This window comes from Bos indicus, chromosome 23 (genome assembly GCF_029378745.1).
Source record: "Bos indicus isolate NIAB-ARS_2022 breed Sahiwal x Tharparkar chromosome 23, NIAB-ARS_B.indTharparkar_mat_pri_1.0, whole genome shotgun sequence".
NCBI classification, from domain to species: Eukaryota; Metazoa; Chordata; class Mammalia; order Artiodactyla; family Bovidae; genus Bos; species Bos indicus.
In genome coordinates, this window is record NC_091782.1 from 23,668,143 (window position 1) to 23,689,933 (window position 21,791).

Here is a 21,791-nt window from a genome sequence, read left to right on the forward strand (position 1 = left end):
TTATTGAGATCACATTTGAAGTATAAATTAACTATGGAAACATTGGTAGATTTATGCTCTTGAGATTTCCTATACAAGAAAATGTGTCTTTCCACTGACTTGTTTCTAGTGAAGCATTTGTTTATTGCTAAGATTATGCCCATGTTTTATCCTTTTGGTTGTCATCATAAATGGTATCCTTTCTTTTCCATCTGCCATTTTAAATACCCATGATAGCACTTCTAGCTTGTCTTTGTAACCTAAGAAATGGATCTTGTTGCAAGCCTAAAGCATAATAAAGAAATATCTCCACTCAAATTACAGAATATATATGAATTTTTCCTCTAAAATGCATGTATTATTTGTCTTGTCTGTCTGGTTGTAACTCTCAACTATCAAGTAATGATAACAGTTTATATTAGTTTTCAGTAGTAAATTACTACAGACTTTGTGGCTTAAAACAGCAGAAATTTATGACCTCATAGTTTCTAAGACAAGAAGTCCAAAATGCATATTACTGCACTGATATCAAATTGTCAGTTGGTTGTGCTTTTTCTAGAGGCTCTAGGAAAGAATCAATTCCTTGACTCTTCAAGCTTTTTGGGGTTGCTAACATGGGCTTCCCTGGTACCTCAGCTGGTAAAGAATCTGCCTGCAATGTAGGAGACTCCAGTTCAACTCCTGGGTTGGGAAGATCCCCTGGAGAAGGGATAGGCTACCCACTCCAGTGTTCTTGGGTTTCCCAGGTGGCTCAGCTGGTAAAGAATCCACCTGAAATGTGGGAGAACTGGGTTTGATCCCTGGGTTTGGAAGATCCCCTGGAGGAGGACCTGGCAATCTACTCCAGTATTCTTGCCTGGAGAACCCCCATGGACAGGGGAGCCTTTTGGGCTACTGCCCGTGAGGTCACAAAGAGTTGGTCACAACTGAGAGACTAACCAAATGGAGTACTCTTTGAAACAACTCATGCATTGCATAAGAAGAGCAAGTTGGCAAGAGCATTCTTTGGCAAAATATTCAAAGTATTTTATAGGAAAAACATTTTTCTGTCAGGTAAATATGGGACACTGAAAACCATTAGGAATTCAGGAATTATGATTAGGTAGTTTATCTTCTATTAGCCTTGAAAGTTGTATTAAAATCACTTAGAAAAAAACAAATATATTGATATCACTGTATACTTGGTATTGAACCATCAAAAATAGCACAGAAAATGTATTGGTAAATGAAGATCTATGTCACACAGCTGATGCTAAAGAAACAGTTATTATTAATATATTTCAGGAATCACTAGTAACTAAAAAGTCTGGCACAATCTAAGTTAAATTTGAACCATCTTATGTATTTTATAGTCAAACAATGTACACATATTGGAAAACATCTATAGAAGGAGAGTAGAAAGATTCAATAAATCTTAATGAACTCCATACATGTAGTCAGAGTAATTAAAAATTTAAGCCTGGTTTACAAAAAAAAAATACATTCTAAGGAATCACAATGAAAGGAAATGAATGAAATTTAATAGCAATGATCTCACATACATAAAAGGACAATAAAACCAAATCATTGTTAAGATTTTCATGATTCAGTTCAATCACTCAGTAGTGTCCGACTCTTTGCGACTCATGGACTGCAGCATGCCAGGCTTCCCTGTCCATCACCAACTCCAGGATCTTGCTCAAACTCATGTCCATCAAGTCGGGGATGTTTTCCAACCATCTCATCCTCTGTCATCCCCTTCTCTTCCCACCTTCAATCTTTCCCAACATCAGGGTCTTTTCACATGAGTGAGTTCTTCGCATCCGGTGGCCAAAGTGTTAGAGTTTCAGCTGCAGCATCAGTCCTTCCAATTCAGAACTGATTTCCTTTAGGATTGACTGGTTTGAACTCTTGCAGTCTATGGGACTGTCAAGAGTCTTCTCCAACACCACAGTACAAAAGCATCAATTCTTCGGTGCTCAGCTTTCTTTATGGTCCAACTGTCACATCCACACATGACTGCTGGGAAAACCATAGCCTTGACCATGCGGACCTTTGTTGGTGAAGTAATGTCTCTGCTTTTTAATATGCTTTCTAGGTTTGTCATAGCTTTTTTCCTAAGGAGCAAGCATCTTTTAATTTCATGGTTGCAATCACCATCTGCAGTGATTTTGGAGCCCAAGAAAATAAAGTCTGTCACTATTTCCACTGTTTCCCCATCTATTTGTCATGGAGTGATGAGACCGGGTGTCGTGATCTTAGTTTTTAGGTTGTTGAGTTTTAAGCCAGCTTTTTCACTCTCCTCTTTCACTTTCATCAAGAGGCTCTTGAGTTCTTCTCTTTCTGCCGTAAGGGTGGTATCATCTGCATATCTGAAGTTACTGATATTTCTCCCGGCAATCTTGATTTCAGCTTGTGCTTCATCCAGCTGAGCATGTTGTGTGTTGTATTCTGCATATAAGTTAAATAAGCAGGGTGACAATATACAGCCTTGATATACTCCTTTCCCAATTTGGAACCAGTCCATTGTTCCATGTCTGGTTCTAACTGTTGCTTCTTGACATGAATACAGATTTCTCAGGAGGCAGGTAAGGTGGTCTGGTATTCCCATCTCTTGAAGAATTTTCCAGTTTGTTGTGATCAACACACTCAAAGACTTTGGTGTAGTCAATAAAGCAGAATTAGATGTTTTTCTGGAACTCTCTTGATTTCTCGATGATCCAACAAAATGTTGGCAATTTGATCTCTGATTCATCTGCCTTTTCTAAATCCAGCTTGAACATCTGGAAGTTCTTAGTTCATGTATCATTGAAGGCTTGCTTGGATTTTGAATACTTTGCTAGAATGTGAGATGAGTGCAATTGTGCAGTAGTTTGAACATTCTTTGGCATTGCCTTTCTTTAAGATTGGGATGAAAACTGACTTTTTCCAGTACTTATCATTAATATATAAAGCAAAACAAAATCATTTCTGAGCCAGAAAGATTATATTCAAAAACTAAAATCTCATTGCCATGTTGGAATCCAAATGGCTTGCTTACTTCATTTTGTAAATTATATTAGAAACTGAATCATTATAATCTTCAAACAAAAAAAGATCAGACCATTTTTAATCCCATAGACAAACTCCAGTGGAAAACAAATCATACCATTTCTGAAAATCCTGCTGGGAGTTCCCTGGTGGCCAAGTGGTTAGGATTTGGTGCTTTCACTTCCATGGTCTGGATTCAATCCCCGGTTAGGGAACTGAGATCCTGCAAGATGTACCATGGGCAAAATAAAAAACAAACAAAAAAACAAACTTTGCTACAATTATAAAAGTTTAGAGCAAATAAAGTGTCCTAAACTTGTAGAGCAAAGATATTTCAATCAGGAGTCAGAATAAGCTTAGAACGGGAGCAGAGCTGCCCTGAGCTGAGCCTTTCATCCATAAAGTGATCAAGTTATATGGAGACTTTTGGTTTTCTGGTATCTTTGGGTAGTTTGGGTGGATAGATGGAGAAAAATAAATCTTTTATGGTAACAAAAACTAGTGTGGCTTTTTGACAAAAGTAATATGCTTCTTGTTCTTCAAGTATCAAGAAATGTGAAAGTTTCTTTAGCTATTGGTAAATCCATGAAAAAGTGTCCCACATGTCCTAAAGAGTGGAGGGTTTGCCATAAAGTATTGCCCTATCTATCAGGTTTAACTGAAACAGTTCCAAAAACCTATGCTCACAGGAAAAACATGGGAATATCCTAATAGGTTCAAGTATAAAGATTAGATTCTTAGTCTAAAGAAGCTGGGTGTGAAATTTCAAATTCAATTTCTCCACCAAAAAAAAAAAAAAATCAGTAATTAAATATACTTAAAGCAGGGGGAAGAATTTCTATGCCAGGTATTACCTGTTTTCTCTTCCTTTTCAGAGTATATGCTGTTTGACTTGGTAGACTGGATCTTGAGGTTGATTTTCAGTGAGAGGGTGTTAGTATGTGAAGTGGAATTGAATGGTTAAGAGCTGGTTTGCTTGCAGGAGCACTGAAAATTCTGTCATGTGACTAACATGCAACATCAGCCATAGAAATATTAGTAGGAACAGGATAGCATGACTGCTAGAGTGAGTTCTTTTAAAAATTGTTTTTGTTGTCCTGTCACTCAGTCATGTCGGACTTTTTGCAACCCCGTGGACTGCAGCATGCCAAGCCTCCCTGTCCTTTACCATCTCCCCGAGCCTGCTCAAACTCACGTCCATTGATTGATGATGCCATCCAACCATCTCATCCTCTGTCGTCCCCTTCTCCTCCTGCCTTCAATCTTTCCCAGCATCAGGGTCTTTTTCAGTGAGTCAGTTCTTTCCATCATGTGGCCAAAGTATTGGAGTTTCAGCTTCAGCATCAGTCCTTCCAATGAATATTCAGGATTGATTTCCTTTAAGATTGACTGATTTGATCTCCTTGCAGTCCAAGGGACTCTCAAGAGTCTTCTCCAACACAACAACTCAAAAGCATTAATTTTTCAGTGCCCAGCCTTCTTTATGGTCCAAATCTCTCATCCATACATGGCTACCAGAAAAACCATAGTTTTGACTAGATGGACATTTATCAGCAAAGTAATGTCTCTGCTTTTTAATATGCTGTCTAGTTTGGTCATAGCTTTTCTTCCAAGGAGCAAGTGTCTTTTAGTTTCATGGCTGCAGTCACCATCTGCAGTGATTTTGGAGCCCAAGAAAATAAAGTCTGTCACTATTTCCATTGTTTCCCCATCTGTTTGCCATGAAGTGATGGGACTAGATGCCATGATCTTAGTGTTTTGAATTTTGAGTTTTAAGCCAGCTTTTTCATGCTCCTCTTTTACACTCATCAAGAGGTTCTTTAGTTCCTCTTCTCTTTCTGCCATAAGGATGGTGTCATCTACGTATCTGAGGTTATTGATATTTCTCCCTGCAATCTTGACTCCAACTTGTGCTTCATCCAGCCCGCCATTTCATATGATGTACTCTGCATTTAAGACTGTGATAGTCTTTAATGGGTCTTCCTAGGTGGCACTAGTGTTAAAGAACCATCCTGCCAATGCAAGAGATGCAAGAGACTCAGGTTCAATCCCTGGGTCAGGAAGATCCCCTCGAGGAGGGCATGGTAATCCACTCTAGGATTTTTGCCTGGACAATCCCATGGACAGAGGAGCCTGGTGGGTTATAATCAAATGGGTCACAAAGAGTTGGACACAACTAAAGTGACTTAGCAGGCACATAGTCTTTAATGAATAAAGAATGCTCATTTGAAAAAGTTCATTGAAAAAGTTGGTTAAGATTAGTTAGAGAGGGGTTCATGAATGTTGATAATTTTTGAGCTGAACTTTGCAGAAGCCATAAACGTGGTTTAATGGAGGTGAAGGAATTCCCATTCCCATTCCCATTGAGGCCAATAACAAAAGAGAAATAGGTACTTAGGGGAGTGGAGAAGGGCAATTTCTGGTAAGTAAGTGAATGACAGAGAAGGAAGAAAATTATTCCAACACATTTTGCGCATTTGAGGAGTTCAGAGCTGTACTACTAGAACAGGTAAATCCAAAGCTTTATCTTCTCACAATAGCCTTGGATTTATAACAGTTGGCAGTTTGTTCTTCCTTGAGGCCTGCTTCCAACTCCATACAATGTCACTGTGTCCCAGAAAGATGCAAATCCATGTGAAGCATTAACCAATCTTCCTGTGCGTGTACTTACCTTGAGCTCACCGTGTCCTCCTTTCAAAGGTCAGCTGATGGCTGCTTGGGCCTTGCTAGCTCATTGTTTTTTAAGCACGTGGTTCTTTGTCAAATCTTAATCCCCCTTAATTTAAGGCCCAAGGAATAAAGATATCAATTTAGTGATTTATGCCCCAGCACTGGTTCCTTACTCTTTGGCATATGACTTTTTCATGTTAGTTTTAATAATTCACTGATGTTCAAAGGTCATCTCTGACTCAAAAGAAGCCAGTCCTGTGGCTCTGATACTGCATTTATTTCTCAATCAGAAAAACACCTCATCTGCCTTCAATATGGAGTGTGTAGATTAACTATGGTTGTCTATTATTATTCCTACTTTTTTAAGATTAACAATTATTCCTAAAATACTCAAAAAATCAAAGCAATCTAACCTTCATCAGGTTAAATAGTTCTACTCTGGGATTTTATTGTTTCTTTTAAGTTACACAAAATTGAAAGTAACCTATGTTCATTTCATTTTAATCATGAGCAAAAGAAAGAGTTCTTACAACACTGGGATCCTTGCCTGGGAAGAGAAAACAGACTATAATTATAGATTCGTGCATATAGATATCTAGGGCTAATCCCTCTGTGTGGTATGAGATCATGTTATTTATTCAAGAGATATTGTCCTTGACAAATTTCTCTCTTATATTTGGTAAAGAAATGTCTCTTCTACCTGATGGATTATATTTATATTTTTAGGTATAATCATCACTGCTGTCCTCCAGTCTTGAGTTGGCTCTCCAGCTATTCTTGGCTGTTTATCTGTGTATTTCTACATCTTGAAGGATACTCTTAGCCTAGGGAAACATTTGAAAGTAGGATACTACTTTTATAGGCATGGATCTCAATGTTAGTACTGAGCAATCTTTCAACTCATCCATTGCTCCTCTTTATTTTATTGCCTAATCTGTTTTTTTTTTTTCTTTTTGTAGACTTTCGTTCTACCAGCTCCAAACTCTGAAGAGTTCTGTTCAACTAATAGTACCTGTGATTCCTTTAAAAGTCACATCCCTCCTTCTTGGTGATGCTCCAATCACGTGGGACTTCTTAATGCTTCCTAATGAAAGCTCTAATAATAGAAAACTATCACTATCTTCATTTCACAAGAATGGAGGCTTTGAAAAGTTAAACATCTCAAGATCACATAGCTAATAGATAGGAAAAGCTGAAAGTTAAACTCTATTCTTACTTCCAAATTTAATAATTATTGTCATCATTGCTATTAAAATTATTTTTCATATTTGCTAAAGATCTTCTCTCCTCTCAAATAAAACACTTTGCTGTTCAGTCACTAAGTTATGTCTGACCCTTTGGGACCCCGTTGGCTGCAGCATGCCAGGCTTCCCTGTCCTTAAGCATAAAATATGAGGCTGTCTTATTTGTAACTAATTTTTTAGGATTTCCATCATTAACTGCAGGGAAGAAGAGTTTTTTATTTTTTGTCTTTAGACCTTTACTTGAACGTGGCTTGATCCTTGAACCCTTTCTTCTGAGGTTCCAGCCAGCCCTAAATAGGAATTACTAGAATCAGTTCAGTTCAGTAGCTCAGTTGTGTCCGACTCTTTGCAACCCCATGAACCGCAGCATGCCAGGCCTCCCTGTCCATCACCAACTCCTGGAGTCCACCCAAACCCATGTCCATAGAGTTGATGATGCCATCCAACCATCTCATCCTCTGTCGTCTCCTTCTCCTCTTGCCCTCAATCTTTCCCAGCATCAGGGTCTTTTCCAATGAGTCAGCACTTCACATCAGGTGGCCAAAGTATTGGGGTTTCAGCTTCAACATCAGTCCTTCCAATGAACACCCAGGACTGATCTCCTTTAGGATGGACTGGTTGGATTTCCTTGCAGTCCAAGGGACTCTCAAGAGTCTTCTCCAACACCACAGTTTAAAAGTATCAATTCTTCAGCACTCAGCTTTCTTTATGGTCCAACTCTTACATCCATACATGACCACTGGAAAAACCATAGCCTTGACTAGATGGACCTTTGTTGCAAAGTAATGTCTCTGTCTTTTAATACGCTGTCTAGGTTATCACTAGACTGCTGCTGCTGCTGCTGCTAAGTCGCTTCAGTCGTGTCCGACTCTGTGCGACCCCATAGACGGTGGCCTACCAGGCTCCCCCATCCCTGGGATTCTCCAGGCAAGAACACTGGAATGGGTTGCCATTGCCTTCTCCAATGCATGAAAGGGAAAAGTGAAAGTGAAGTTGCTCAGTCGTGTCTGACTCTTTGCGACCCCATTGTCTGCAGCCTACCAGGCTCCTCCGTCCATGGGATTTTCCAGGCAAGAGTACTGGAGTGGGGTGCCATTGCCTTCTCCAATTACTAGACTGGAAGTATCTAATTGTTCCTGGATTTGATATGCAACTATATGTTACAAAAGAATAAAAATTCGTTGTGAAATACATCAGAATTTAATTAGAACCATAATGTATCAGTGATTGAAAGCACATTAAATTTGTTTCATCTGATTTCTAACTCAAAGCCTAGCATAGGAGAACACACTGTCCTTTTTGTCTCTTTATAGTAAACACAGAGACACTAGAAATTTCCTGCTCTTGAAATTATTTGATACAGTATGGGCTTTGTAATTCTTCATAATTTGCTTTAGTGGGGATATATTGGCTTTTCTTATTGGTTTAAAACTCAAAACTTGGCTTAAAACTCAACATTCACAAAACTAAGATCATGGCATCTGGACCTATCACTTCATGGCAAATAGATGGGGAAATAGTGGAAAAGGTGACAGACTTTATTTTCTTGGGCTCCAAAATCACTGCAGATGATGACTGCAGCCATGAAATTAAAAGACGCTTGCTTCTTGGATGAACAGTTATGACCAACTTAGACAGCATATTAAAAAGCAGAGACATTACTTTGCCAACAAAATTCCATCTAGTCAAAGCTATGGTTTTTCCAGTATTCATGTATGGATATGAGAGTTGGACTATAAAGAAAGCTGAGCACTGAAGAACTGATGCTTTGAACTGTGGTGTTGCAGAATACTCTTGAGGGTCCCTTAGACTGCAAGGAGATCCAACCAGTCCATCCTAATGGAGATCAGTCCTGGGTGTTCATTGGAAGGACTGATGCTGAAGCTGAAGCTCCACTACTTTGGCCACCTGATGCAAAGAACTGACTTATTGGAAAGACCCTGATGCTGGGAAAAATTGAAGGCAGGAGGAGAAGGGGACAACAGAGGATGGGATGGTTGGATGGCATCACCGACTCAAAAGGCATGAATGTGAGTAAACTCCAGGAGCTGGTGATGGACAGGGAGGCCTGGAGTGCTGCAGTTCATGAGGTCACAAAGAGTTAGACATGACTGAGCGACTGAACTGAACTGAACTGATTTGCTTTTCTCTCTTGACATTGCTCCAAAGTAGATTTTGCTTATGAATTTTACTAACATGTAAATTATATTTTGAATATAGAGGTCCCAATCAGGAGATTAGATATGCTGGCAGATGTCAATGATGTAAGAGAGAATTCTTTGTCTGTTTCCATTACTTGGCTCCATTTGCAAGGGAATTGCTAGTATTTCTGGCAAGAAGAGACAAGTCAGTGATTATATTCTTCTTAGAGACTTTGCCCTCTGAAACTTCTTTAGTCTGTGACCTTTCCAGAAATCTTTAATAAGATTGCAGAAATAAGAAGCAATGCTTCCCTGCAAATATTTCAGCAAGGTTTATTTAGTCTCATATAATCATTCTCAACCCTATCAAATATAAGGCTGCCTTTTTTTTTTCTTTTTTTGGTACATTGCCAAATTCCCATGACTTCTTTATTTTGTAACTGGAAGTTGACACCTTTTGTACTAATGTTTCCTTTTTATCACAAATATTTTTAACACCTTTATTATCTTGAAAATAAATTCAGAGTATAATATATCTAGGGCTTCTCCTGGGGTATGCAAAGCCCGGAGAAAATATATTTTATAGGACTCTTTCCTATGTTAACCATTCAACTCAACTATAATCAGCATGCAAACACCATTCAGGTGGCCCAATATCTTTTGCTCCTATTTAAAAAAATGCCACATTTTAGGCATTAGTTAGGGTCCTAACTCACATGGGAGTAAATAGAGATGTGTGAGAGGACTAACAGTTGAATTTTGAAAGGTTGGAGTTTGAACATGAGTACATAGCGGGGAAAATGGTAATCCATGGAAAAGTTATCTTGGGAAGAGAAGTTGTTTTGCTTTGCTGTGTGTGTTGTGGGTGGAAGGAGTGTAAAAAGGTGAGATTGAGGGACTGGACCAGCAGCCCATCCACACCTGGTTGAAGCTTGAGTTTGAACCATCCTAGGACTGGCAGGGGCACAGCTGACAGGAGTAGGGACAGGGGGAGCACCCTAAGGACCACTTTGGGAGATGAGTACGTCTGGCGTGCAAAGAATGACGCAAAGCAGGTGAGTGAAGAATGGGATGCATAAGGGCCCCATGGAAGTTTAAATAAATCCCAGGCTTAATCCCAAACCTTTAGATTGAAGAAATATTTAAGCCTACCACTTCCACATAAAAATCAGGGTATATTGTTAGGTTTTAAATTCTTGGCTATTGTCTTGACTTGATTCATGCTCAATAATTTGGAGGAAATTTTTTGAAAACAGGGTTCCTTTACAACATGTGCAGGGTTTTCTGGCTTTGATGTTAGTCCTTGCTTATAAAGTGGCAGGAAATGACCTGGGCCAGTGTGCTTAGGGACCCCTCATGCGCATCTGAAAACATCTTGTGAAGTCCAGAATGTGAGCTCTTGTTCATGATGTGTAACACTGAAATTATAGTTACATTAAAACACCAAAAAAAAAAAAAAAAGCCACACTAACCAGTGGGAGCAATCCATTTACCAGGCAGCCTATCTGGAGCTAAAGTCTTGCTATGGAGTCCAAGATAGCTTAAAGTTTCAATCATGATGCTTTAGGAGCATCTGGATCCCACTTATGGGTTAGAGGGTTGGAGAGTAGCTCAAAGTGAAGTAACTAGGATGGGACTCACATATTTAGGGTCAGGATACACTTTTGAGGGACTTTAGATATTTTTAAGAACCTTACTCCAAAACACAGGAGCCTCCTGAAACCTGGGTATGGGGCAAGGACCTTGTTTGCTCATGTCAAAGAACAGTATTGAATATAACATATCTACACATAATTTTATTTTTTAAAAATTGATATTAATAATACCCATGTATAATGTCATAGGGAGCTAAAATTGATTCATGGAAAATTATATATATTTCAATACAGAAATTTTGGTGCACAACTATGTCAGAAGACTTAGTGAAATTGTCAGATGGTTGCGGCTTCTTTTAATGAATATATTTGTATTAAAAAAAATAAGAATGTCACAAACTATTTTGTACAAAAAATACAGGAAGATGAAAAGGACAGAGATGTGGATGGACACCAGAAAAATAAGATTAAGATAGTTTATTAAAGACCAGACATATTTATATATGATAAGAGAAAGGAGAATAACCTTAAGTGAATTTGGGATTAACTACATGGCAAGGCAAATCAAAGACTGACAAATTGAACAAATGAGAAGGTAAGAATTTCTTGTAAATGAGCTCAGCATTATTATACATCAATTGTTAAAATAATTCCTTGTGCTGTGATATGGATCTCAGGGGGCCACTATGCTTTGGATGAAAATTTCTAAAGCCCCTTCCTGTGTCTGGATGGAGGAGGGTCCACAGGGCCAACCAGGAAGAGTGCTCAGGCCAGCCTGGTACCTGCGTGGGCCCCAGCGCTCATTTCTTTTCTTTATGTCACTCTACAACCTTCTATATATGGAGGGATAAAAACCAGCAATAAAGCAGAAAAAAGAAATTAAGACTTTTTTTGGTCTTAAGGGTATGATTATATTTATGACATTAATTATTCTACTGATTGGATAAGTATAATTGGTAGTTATTGAAAGTTCTGTAAAGAAATAAATGAAAAAGGGTAGTTTGTAAATGTCACTTTAAAGAGTTGGTTTGAGCTTAATTCTTGTCCCCCTTGTTGATGTTGCCCTTCAGCATAGAAGGCTTGTAATTCTTTGGACTACAATAATTAATTATTGACTGTGCATAAGAGTTTGTCATCTTTTTGCAAAAAATACAATTTTGTAAGTCCTTCTGACTTTTCACATGTGTAAGTGAACCCAGAAGGATTTTATAGATATTTGGGGACTATCCAAGTTTGACATGGACTCTCAAAATAACTACTGGTGTGACTTTTTTAGACTATTTTGTTTTTTGGGGATTTAGAAATAAGGATACTACAAGCACATATAATTGTAAGTAACCTGCATTTTAAACTATGAAATGGGCATTATACCATCTAGTTCATTCCAGTCTTGGGTATATAAAGTAAATCACACAAAAGAAGGAAAGGAGTTACAAATGGCATTTCCTTGTTTAGCATAACTGTATCTTCAGATTTGGGTAATACTGTGGTTCTGCAAAATCATTGGCAAGTACTTAGTGTGGTTGAATCAGGAAGGAAAACAGAGTTCTGTTTAGTTAATTCCACTTGGACTCTATAATACTAATGAAATGTAGACTATGTCCATACCTAAGAAATGTGATGAAATCATACCAGCAATATTGACTTTACAAAGGAGGAAAGATATAAGCATCTGAATGCAGAGTTCCAAAGAATAGCAAGGAGAGATAAGAAAGCCTTCCTCAGCGCTCAATGCAAAGAAATAGAGGAAAACAACAGAATGGGAAAGACGAGAGATCTCTTTAAGAAAATTAGAGATGCCAAGGGGGACATTTCATGCAAAGATGGGCTCAATAAAGGACAGAAATGGCATGGACCTAACAGAAGAAGAAGATATTAAGAAGAGGTGGCAAGAATACACAGAAGAACTGTACAAAAAAGATCTTCATGACCCAGATAATCACGATGGTGTGATCACTGACCTAGAGCCAGATATCCTGGAATGTGAAGTCAAGTGGGCCTTAGAAAGCATCGCTACGAACAAAGCTAGTGGAGGTGATGGAATTCCAGTTGAGCTATTTCAAATCCTGAAAGATGATGCTGTGAAAGTGCTGCACTCAATATGCCAGCAAATTTGGAAAACTCAGCAATGGCCACAGGACTGGAAAACATCAGTTTTCATTCCAATCCCAAAGTAAGGCAATGCCAAAAAAATGCTAAAACTACCACATAATTGCACTCATCTCACATGCTAGTAAAGTAATGCTCAAAATTCTCCAAGCCAGGCTTCAGCAATACATGAACCGTGAACTTCCAGATGTTTAAGCTGGTTTTAGAAAAGGCAGAGGAAGCAGAGATCAAATTGCCAACATCCGCTGGATCATTGAAAAAGCAAGAGAGTTCCAGAAAAACATCTATTTCTGCTTTATTGACTATGCCAAAGCCTTTGACTGTGTGGATCACAATAAACTGTGGAAAATTCTGAAAGAGATGGGAATAACCAGACCACCTGACCTGCCTCCTGAGAAACCTATATGCAGGTCAGGAAGCAACAGTTAGAACTGGACATGGAACAACAGACTGGTTAGAAACAGGAAAAGGAGTACGTCAAGGCTGTACATTGTCACCCTGCTTATTTAACTTCTATGCAGAGTACATCATGAGAAATGCTGGGCTGGAAGAAGCACAAGCTGGACTCAAGATTGCTGGGAGAAATGTCAATAACCTCAGATATACAGATGACATCACCCTTATGGTGGAAAGTGAAGAGGAACTAAAAAGCCTCTTGATGAAAGTGAGAGTGAAAAAGTTGGCTTAAAGCTCAACATCCAGAAAATGAAGATCATGGCATCTGGTCCCATCACTTAATGGGAAATAGATGGGGAAACAGTGTCAGACTTTATTTTTGGGGGCTCCAAAATCACTGCCGATGGTGATTACAGCCATGAAATTAAAAGACGCTTACTCCTTGGAAGGAAAGTTATGACCAACCTAGATAGCATATTAAAAAGCAGAGACATTACTTTGCCAACAAAGGTTCATCTAGTCAAGGCTATGGTTTTTCCAGTGGTCATGTATGGATGTGAGAGTTGGACTGTGAAGAAAGCTGAGTGCCAAAGAATTGATGCTTTTGCACTGAGGTGTTGGAGAAGACTCTTGAGAGTCCCTTAGACTGCAGGAGATCCAACCAGTCCATCCTAAAAGAGATCAGTCCTGGGTGTTCATTGGAAGGACTGATACTGAAGCTGAAACTCCAATACTTTGGCCACCTCATGCAAAGAGTTGACTCATTGGAAAAGACTCTGATGCTGGGAGGGATTGGGGCAGGAGGAGAAGGGGACAACAGAGGATGAGATGGCTGGATGACATCACTGACTCGATGGACATGAGTTTGGGTAAACTCCGGGAGTTGGTGATGGACAGGGAGGCCTGATGTGCTGCAATTCATGGGGTTGCAAAGAGTTGGACACGACTGAGCGACTGAACTGAACTGAGTACTGTCACCATAGTGTAAAAGATATGCATGTAAAAAGCGTTTGGAATTCAAATCAGGATGCAATTGCTTATATTATAAATTACTACAAGAATAGGTTCCAAAACACCATTGGGTGCCTCCAAGGAATTCCCAACTGAGAAACTGAAAGGTTAGGAGTAAATTCTCTGGCTTCAGTTTTAGGCATATCATCCAAGTTTGCCAGATATTTTTATGCTATTTTCACTGACATCTTTGGTCTGTCTGCAATACCCCAGTATGTCTAATGCAGTTTGATTCACTTTCTCAGTTTGAGCATTCCGAGGAGGGTGAGTAAGGACTTTTGTTTGGAATATTTTATGCAAAACACAAATTCTAGATCACACTTTATTCAAGCTATTTCTGTTTTGTTGGCAAGGTTTTCTGCTAAGTCTCACCTTCAGATTTGAAATTCTCAGTGCTTTTAAACCTTTAAACAAACTTGTGTTAGCACTAGTGATCTTTCCAACCCTGGAAACCTCAATCATAACATTTTCAGGACCACAGGAAAATATAATTAAGGGACTTCTTTTTTGCATTGGCCACTTTTGCACTATTCAAAAGAATTTAAGTAGCAATAGTTTGTCACTTTTGGGGAAATAATTCTGATTTCTCAGGCAAACTTCACCTTCCCCTCTGAGAAGACATGCTTTTCCTCTAGTTATCTTTTATAGGTCAGTTCTACTAAAAGTGCTTCCTCTAATTCTTTGCTTGTTATAAGCATAATTTCAAGAAGGATCAAAATATTTTTATTAAGGCTTATATCTTTGTTAAATATATATTATTTCATGCAAATGCTTCATCTTTCCAAGGGAACTCTGATATTGTGAATATTCTTAATTCAAAGATGAACCATTCTTCTACTATTAATGATATAAGAAGCTTACATTCTTAGAACTTTCTGCCAAACACTGTGATGAGTGCATTAGAAATACTGTCTCCTATCATCTTCACATAAACACATACAACTAATACCTTAATATCATTTCCACTTTGTAGAGAAGAAATTAAGGATACATATATCTTTTCTCTGGTAAAATATACAGAATGTTTATTATCGATATCAACTTCTTGTGATTTTCAGTAATGAGTTTTCATTGGTGCTAAGTCACTTCAGTCTTGTCTGACTCTGTGCGACCCCATGGACTGTAGCCTCAAGCTCCTCTGTCCATGGAATTTTCCAGGCAAGAATACTGGAGTGTTGCCATTTCCTTCTCCAAGTGCTCATTGGTTATATACAAGTTAAAAATCTTACTGTTTTTCTCTAGTAATTGATCATTCTGTATCCTAGCCAGCTTGCTTTCTTTCTGTAGCATACTAAGTGGAATATTCAGTTTCTTTTGAAAGTTAAAAAAAAACTTCCTGATTGTGAGAGTGAATTTCCTTTTATGCGGCACTGGAAACATTGTTACATTTCTGCTCTCATTGGGCAATTTGTGTTTTACAAATATCATGTAAGCTACACTTTCAGTTTATAAAATACAACATGATCAACAGAAAACTTCTATGTGCTAAATCTTGTGCTAGGGTACCCTGGAGTAGAGCCTTTGAATAAGATGTAAACTCTGACTGTCCAGAGCTGGGAGAGATGGGTATGTAAACAATAAAAGTCCCAATAATCTTAGCATGAAACAAGTGGTTTGCATAAAGAAACAAAAGTCCCAAGGGTTGATTCCTTCCTGTGGATGTGTGGATTGGGCAGTAGAAATTAAAGTAAGGCTTTTTTCAGTGGTAATATCTAGGCGTGTCCAGTTAAATCCATATTCTTCTCAGTTGTAGATGATTTTTCCTAGTTGAAAAAATGATGCATGCACCAACTTAAACTCTAGAAGACAGCATTCCATGAACACCAAGCCTCTTTCTACTCTATATTTCTATCTTCACAAGCAACCAAATCAGAGCTTTAAACATCCACCAAAGCCACACAAGAAAAAAATAAAAGCAAATCCTAAAATATACAAGTATCCTCTGTGAATAAACAATTTTCTCCTATAGACATGAACTTTGGACTCATTTTCTCTTTATCTAAATGACTCTAATAAGGCAATATATTTCACTATATTTCATTCTATTTGTACGTCATTAAGCTCTCAAGGCTATGGTTTTTCCAGTGGTCATGTATGGATGTGAGAGTTGGACTGTGAAGAAAGCAGAGCGCCTAAGAATTGATGCTTTTGAACTGTGGTGTTGGAGAAGACTCTTGAGAGTCCCTTGGACTGCAAGGAGATCCAACCAGTTCATTCTGAAGGCGATCAGCCCTGGGATTCCTGTGGAAGGAATGATGCTAAAGCTGAAACTCCAGTACTTTGGCCACCTCATGAGAAGAGTTGACTCATTGGAAAAGACTGATGCTGGGAGGGATTGGGGGCAGGAGGAGAAGGGGACGACAGAGGATGAGATGGCTGGATGGCATCACCGACTCGATGGACGTGAGTCTGAGTGAACTCCGGGAGATGGTGACGGACAGGGAGGCCTAGTGTGCTGCGATTCATGGGGTCGCAAAGAGTCGGACATGACTGAGCAGCTGAACTGAAGTGAACTGAACTGAAAGCTCTCAAGACACTCTAGTTCAGAGGAAATCACTTTCATATACACAAAGTACAGTCAAATTGCAAGCCAAATTTCTGATGTTTTTCCCCTTTTCAGTTTAGTGTCTATTAGCTCTTGGTCCTTTTCCCCTCTTTTTCAAGAGTCTTGTAGTTTCAAATATACCAAAAAGGAATTCAGAGCCATGTAATTTGGGAACTAGAAGGAACCTCAGATAACATACGAATAATATAACATTTTTTTCCATATATGTGCACTCAGAAAAGTGAAATTATTTGCCTCAACTAACAAGGAAATAGTGTGATGACCACTGGTTCCTGTTTCCCGTTTAAAGTGATCTTTATTCCGTACCAGTGGTTCTCAGAATAGCTGAGATAGGAGCACTGGGGAGCTTGTTAAAACACAGATTGCTGGATTCTACCCAAAGCTTGTGATTCAGTAGGTCTGGTGGGTGGCCCAGTAGTCTGCACTTCTAACAAGTTTCTGGGTGTTCTTGCTGCTAGCCTGGGAAGAACACATTTTGAACCTTGTTCTACAGCTTGCGTTTTGATTCCTTTAGCTTGTTTCGTCTAAGTATTCTCAATCACAAGCCCTGAGAATTTGCTACTAGGTATTTCTCACTGGGCAAGTCGACGTTGCCTTATCCCTTTGGTAAGATATCATCTCTCTGCAGTACACTTAAAGCCTTTATTTGCTAATGGCTTATTTTAAGACCTGAAGTTTTTCTGAGCAATTACTTATCTAATTTAAAGCCGGTGGCTGTATGCATGCTTCTTAAAATACTGAATACTAAAATACATTTTATCATATCCCTTACTTCTACTATAGTGGTCAAAATTATTCTCTATCACTATGCATTCTTGATAATCCATCTCTAACTGGTCAACAACGCTTGCAGCTTATTCTGTCACAGTTTCTAATATCCTCCTGACCTCTTCCCACTGCTTCCATATTCCCTTCCCTCCCTCTTTTAGTACCTGAGCTCAGGTGGCCTCACATGTAATAATTATACCTTTTCTCTTATTCCATACACATAAGCTTACAAAAATCATGTTTCTTCTAAAGACATCATAGTGTCCAAAATAATTCTAAGGTTTTTTGAATATATAAGAAAAAAAATATTAAATGCTTTAAGCAAATGTAACCACCTCAGTTAAAAACACATCTTTAAAAATATTTTAGGTCATTTTTGCTTTTCTGAATGCAATTTTTAATCAACCACTATAAATAGCACATTTAACTTATGCCTATTGCTTTCTGTGAAAAGAATTGTGTATGTTTTCAGAGAAAAAAATAATATCTAAAATATCCATAGAATTTAACTAGAATTCTTGACAGAAATATTCTCAACCAACTCCCTGCTCTGCTCTTCTCTGGACAGACATGAGGATCCTCAGAGAAAATGAAGAATGTCCTGAGAAGAAACTGTCCTGTCCTGGGGACACTTTTCTCCTTTTCTTCCTTTTTTGGTAAAGGTAGCAAAGAACCACTGGAACACATTTTAGTGCAAGAAAGGAGTCATTACAGAAGCTGACATTGATTTTGTGTGTGTGCACTTTTAAACACCCATCCATTCAGAGGCCATATTCGGGTAGAGATTAGTTTCCAGATGAGGTTTATTTTCAGATGATGAGAGGTTATATCTTCTGAACATTTTTATGAGCTTTAATTCTTTTTTTAAAAAAAGTTTATTGGACTATAGTTGATTTACAATGTTGTGTTAGCTTCAGGATTCAGTCATACATTTACATATATTTAGGGCTTCCTGGGTAGCTCAGCTGGTAAAGAATCTGCCTGCAATACAGGAGACCCCGGTTTGATTCCTGAATTAGGAAGATCCCCTGGAGAAGGGATAGGCTACCCACTCCAGTATTCTTAGGCTTTCTTGGTGGCTCAGCCAGTAAAGGTTTGATCCCTGGGTTGGGAAGATCCCCTGGTGGAGGGCATAAAAACCCACTCCAGTATTCTTGCCTGGAGAATCCCAATGGACAAAGGAACCTGGTGTGCTGCAGTCTGTGGGGTCATGAAGAATTTGACACGACTGAGTGACTAAGCACAGAACAGCACATATATATATTAATTTTTTGGGGGGTTCTTTCCCCATATGGGTGATTATAGAATATTGAGCAGAATTACATGTGCTTTTGAGCTTTAATTCTTCAGACAGTCTTCAGGAGGGCTTCTGTATGGTTCCTACTCCCAGAAATGGAGGCCAGGTTCAGCTGATGGCAGTCATGCTGCTAGCCTGCGTGCTGGGATGAACTCAAGAAGTGTCTACTTACCCATAACCACCCTGGAATGTCACAAGAAGAAGAAAGAAATTTCCATGTTGACATTTTGATATGGATAATTCTTTGTTGTGAAGATTGTCCTATGTCTTGTAGGATGTTTTGTAGCATCCTTGGCTGCAATTGCAAGATGCCTACAGCACCATCACCTCTCCTACTTGTGGCAAACAAAAATGTCTCCATTCTTTGCAAATACAGGGAAAATTGTCCCCAGTTGAAACTCGCTCATCGTTAGACTGGCTAGTTTAGAAACTGCTGCCTGTAAGAAGGACACTGCCTTAATATAACTCATGAATTACAGCATTCACCTAGGGGTCAGGTAAAGGAAAGTGAGTAAAACAACATGGAGGGCTAGAAGGTGGTGACCATTTTTCTCCCGTGGCAATTGGTAAAACCATTGCCTGTGGTATGGAATAGACCAAACACTTTCTTACAAAGCCTAAAAGCATAGGGAAAGCATTTAGTAAGAAGCAGAATGTCAGCATGTTTTGGCTGTTACATGCAGTTTTAAGCAAACAATGAGCACAGTCAGGAAATATTGGACAATCTGCTTGTTGTCTGCAACCTAAATTGGCCAATAGACCAGGAAAGGTGAGGAAGGCCAAGAATATGAGAGCAGAGTTGAAAAAGCAAACTGTCTCAATATCACAAGTAGCAAGAGAAAGAATGTCACTCTTAATTTTTCTCAAAATCTCCCATGTGGACTTTCCAGATAAAAATATGGGAAGGTCACAGGCAAAGATGTGATTATAGGTATTGCTCCCCCACGCCCTCCATCACTGCCTACATTTTTCAGGGGGCCACGAGTTAACCACACTTAAAATGAGGAAGAGGGAAATGGACCCAGCAAAGAAGCCAGTGAATTAAAAGCAAAAGCCAAAGGATTAAGAACTATAGCTAGAAGAGATTTTGGGGTGAGGTTCTTTTGACGTGAGAGATAGATGGGCTTCTGGGCTGGACCTCTGGGGTTCATCAAATGGAATAAAACTGAAGCTTTGTTCTCACCCAGACACTCTGAGGACAAAGCTAGTGGCACAAGCTGAGCTCTACTGCAATAAAGAGGTAAGAATGCCACACCTGGGGTCAAGGAAAACTTCCCTGTTTGCATAAACGCAAGAAGGCTCACTGGGGGTCAAAAAGGGAAGGGGGTGCCATTTCATGATAAATACGGATATATAGCCATAGACCTCTGCAGTGGGATCTGTCTTAGCAAAAAATTGCTTATGCATTTTTGGGAGAGTCTTAGGACCAGTCAGCTGTGAAAAAAGAAACAATTGCCCAAAGGTAAACAAAAAATAGAAGGACTATCCTATGTAAGTGATTTAAATCGCCTTACTGCACTCCTCATTCAAGATGGCCACATTCCTCTCCGGGTGTGTATTTCTACCCTGCTTCTGACTTCAACTGTTACTCTGTGTGCTCTCCCTGCTGTGTTTCCATTACTGAACTTTGTATCTGTTTTGCAGTTTTTGCCTCCTTGAAATATTTTTGGTTTCAAAGAGGGGTAAGAATCAGGGAATTTTGCTTCTAGCCTCTAGTCTGGTGGTCTACCTGGTGGACTGGAGGCTGGGTTCAGTTCCTGGGAAGTGAAATAAGATCCTGCTTCAAGGCTATTTGTCCTTCCAAGAACACTTTCACAGGGAATGAAATAGATCAGAAATCTTGATTCTTGAGAAAGTTGAAAAATCACTAGGTCTGGTCTTCAAAGGCTTTTAATTGTGTGATTGTATAAAGAATTTCTTGGTTTCTTAAACTTCATCAGCAAGGATGATGCTAGGAAAGCTGTACAGTGGCTAAAGTGGCCCAGCTTTCCAATATCTGCTTCAAAAGATGGCATGGAAGATTAAGAAACAAGAAAATTTCCCGGATAATAAAACCTGGGGCCAAAAATAGACAATGAAGTAACTTCCTTCCAAAGAATAAAATCAGAGGGTGATCAAGGAAATTCTCCTATTGTCACGTCAAGGAGTTCTAGAAATTTCTATCCAGCAATGTTTACTTCATAAATGTAATGAACCAACGATTTTTTTTAGATGAAGATTTTTATTGCAGTTATTCCATTTCTTTTCCACTTTTGTATCATCAGGTGGGTATGTATGGAGAGGGGCTTTGGACGTGTAAGAAAAAGAAATGACTATACTTTTTAAACTCACCAGACTTCCCAATAGATCACATAGAAAAGGTTGTGTATCACCCAGGGATACCCAGTTTTGAGTGGAATGCAGTAACTGAATAAGATACTTGATTGTGTCTCTTGAAGAAGGCATGTCTTCTACATGTAGGAAGGGGGATGCATGGATACTCATACATAGATACTTGGGTGGCCAGAGTACCAGTCCATCAGAAACCATTACTTTTACCCCAGTACTTATTCCTATCCTACTTCCTTTTAGTAACAGATTTTTAGTTGAACACAAGTTGCTCAACTGGAGAGAATACATTCCCAAGTTTCCCTTGCAGAAAAGGACTTATCACACAACTAACAGCCAAGAGAATAAGTGAAAAAAAAAATCTTGCAAGTTTTTGGTATTTGAAAGAAATACACTGTCTTGTACTAACTTTCCCTTTGGGCTACCTATCAGGTAATAAAACTCAGATGGACACCTTAGGCACATGGAACTCCCTTATTCGGAGGAGCAAGTTTTTTCACAAGATGACCTCATGGAGAAGAGAGCACCTATTTAACCCAGACTTCTATGCAAGAGAATAACATGCTATAATCTTGCTTCAAATACTGTAATGGTCAGTTTCTTTTATACGTGAGTCTATATCTTAACTGCTTCAGATTCCCTATAGGTACTGTGGCACTATTAATATTGTCCTTAGAA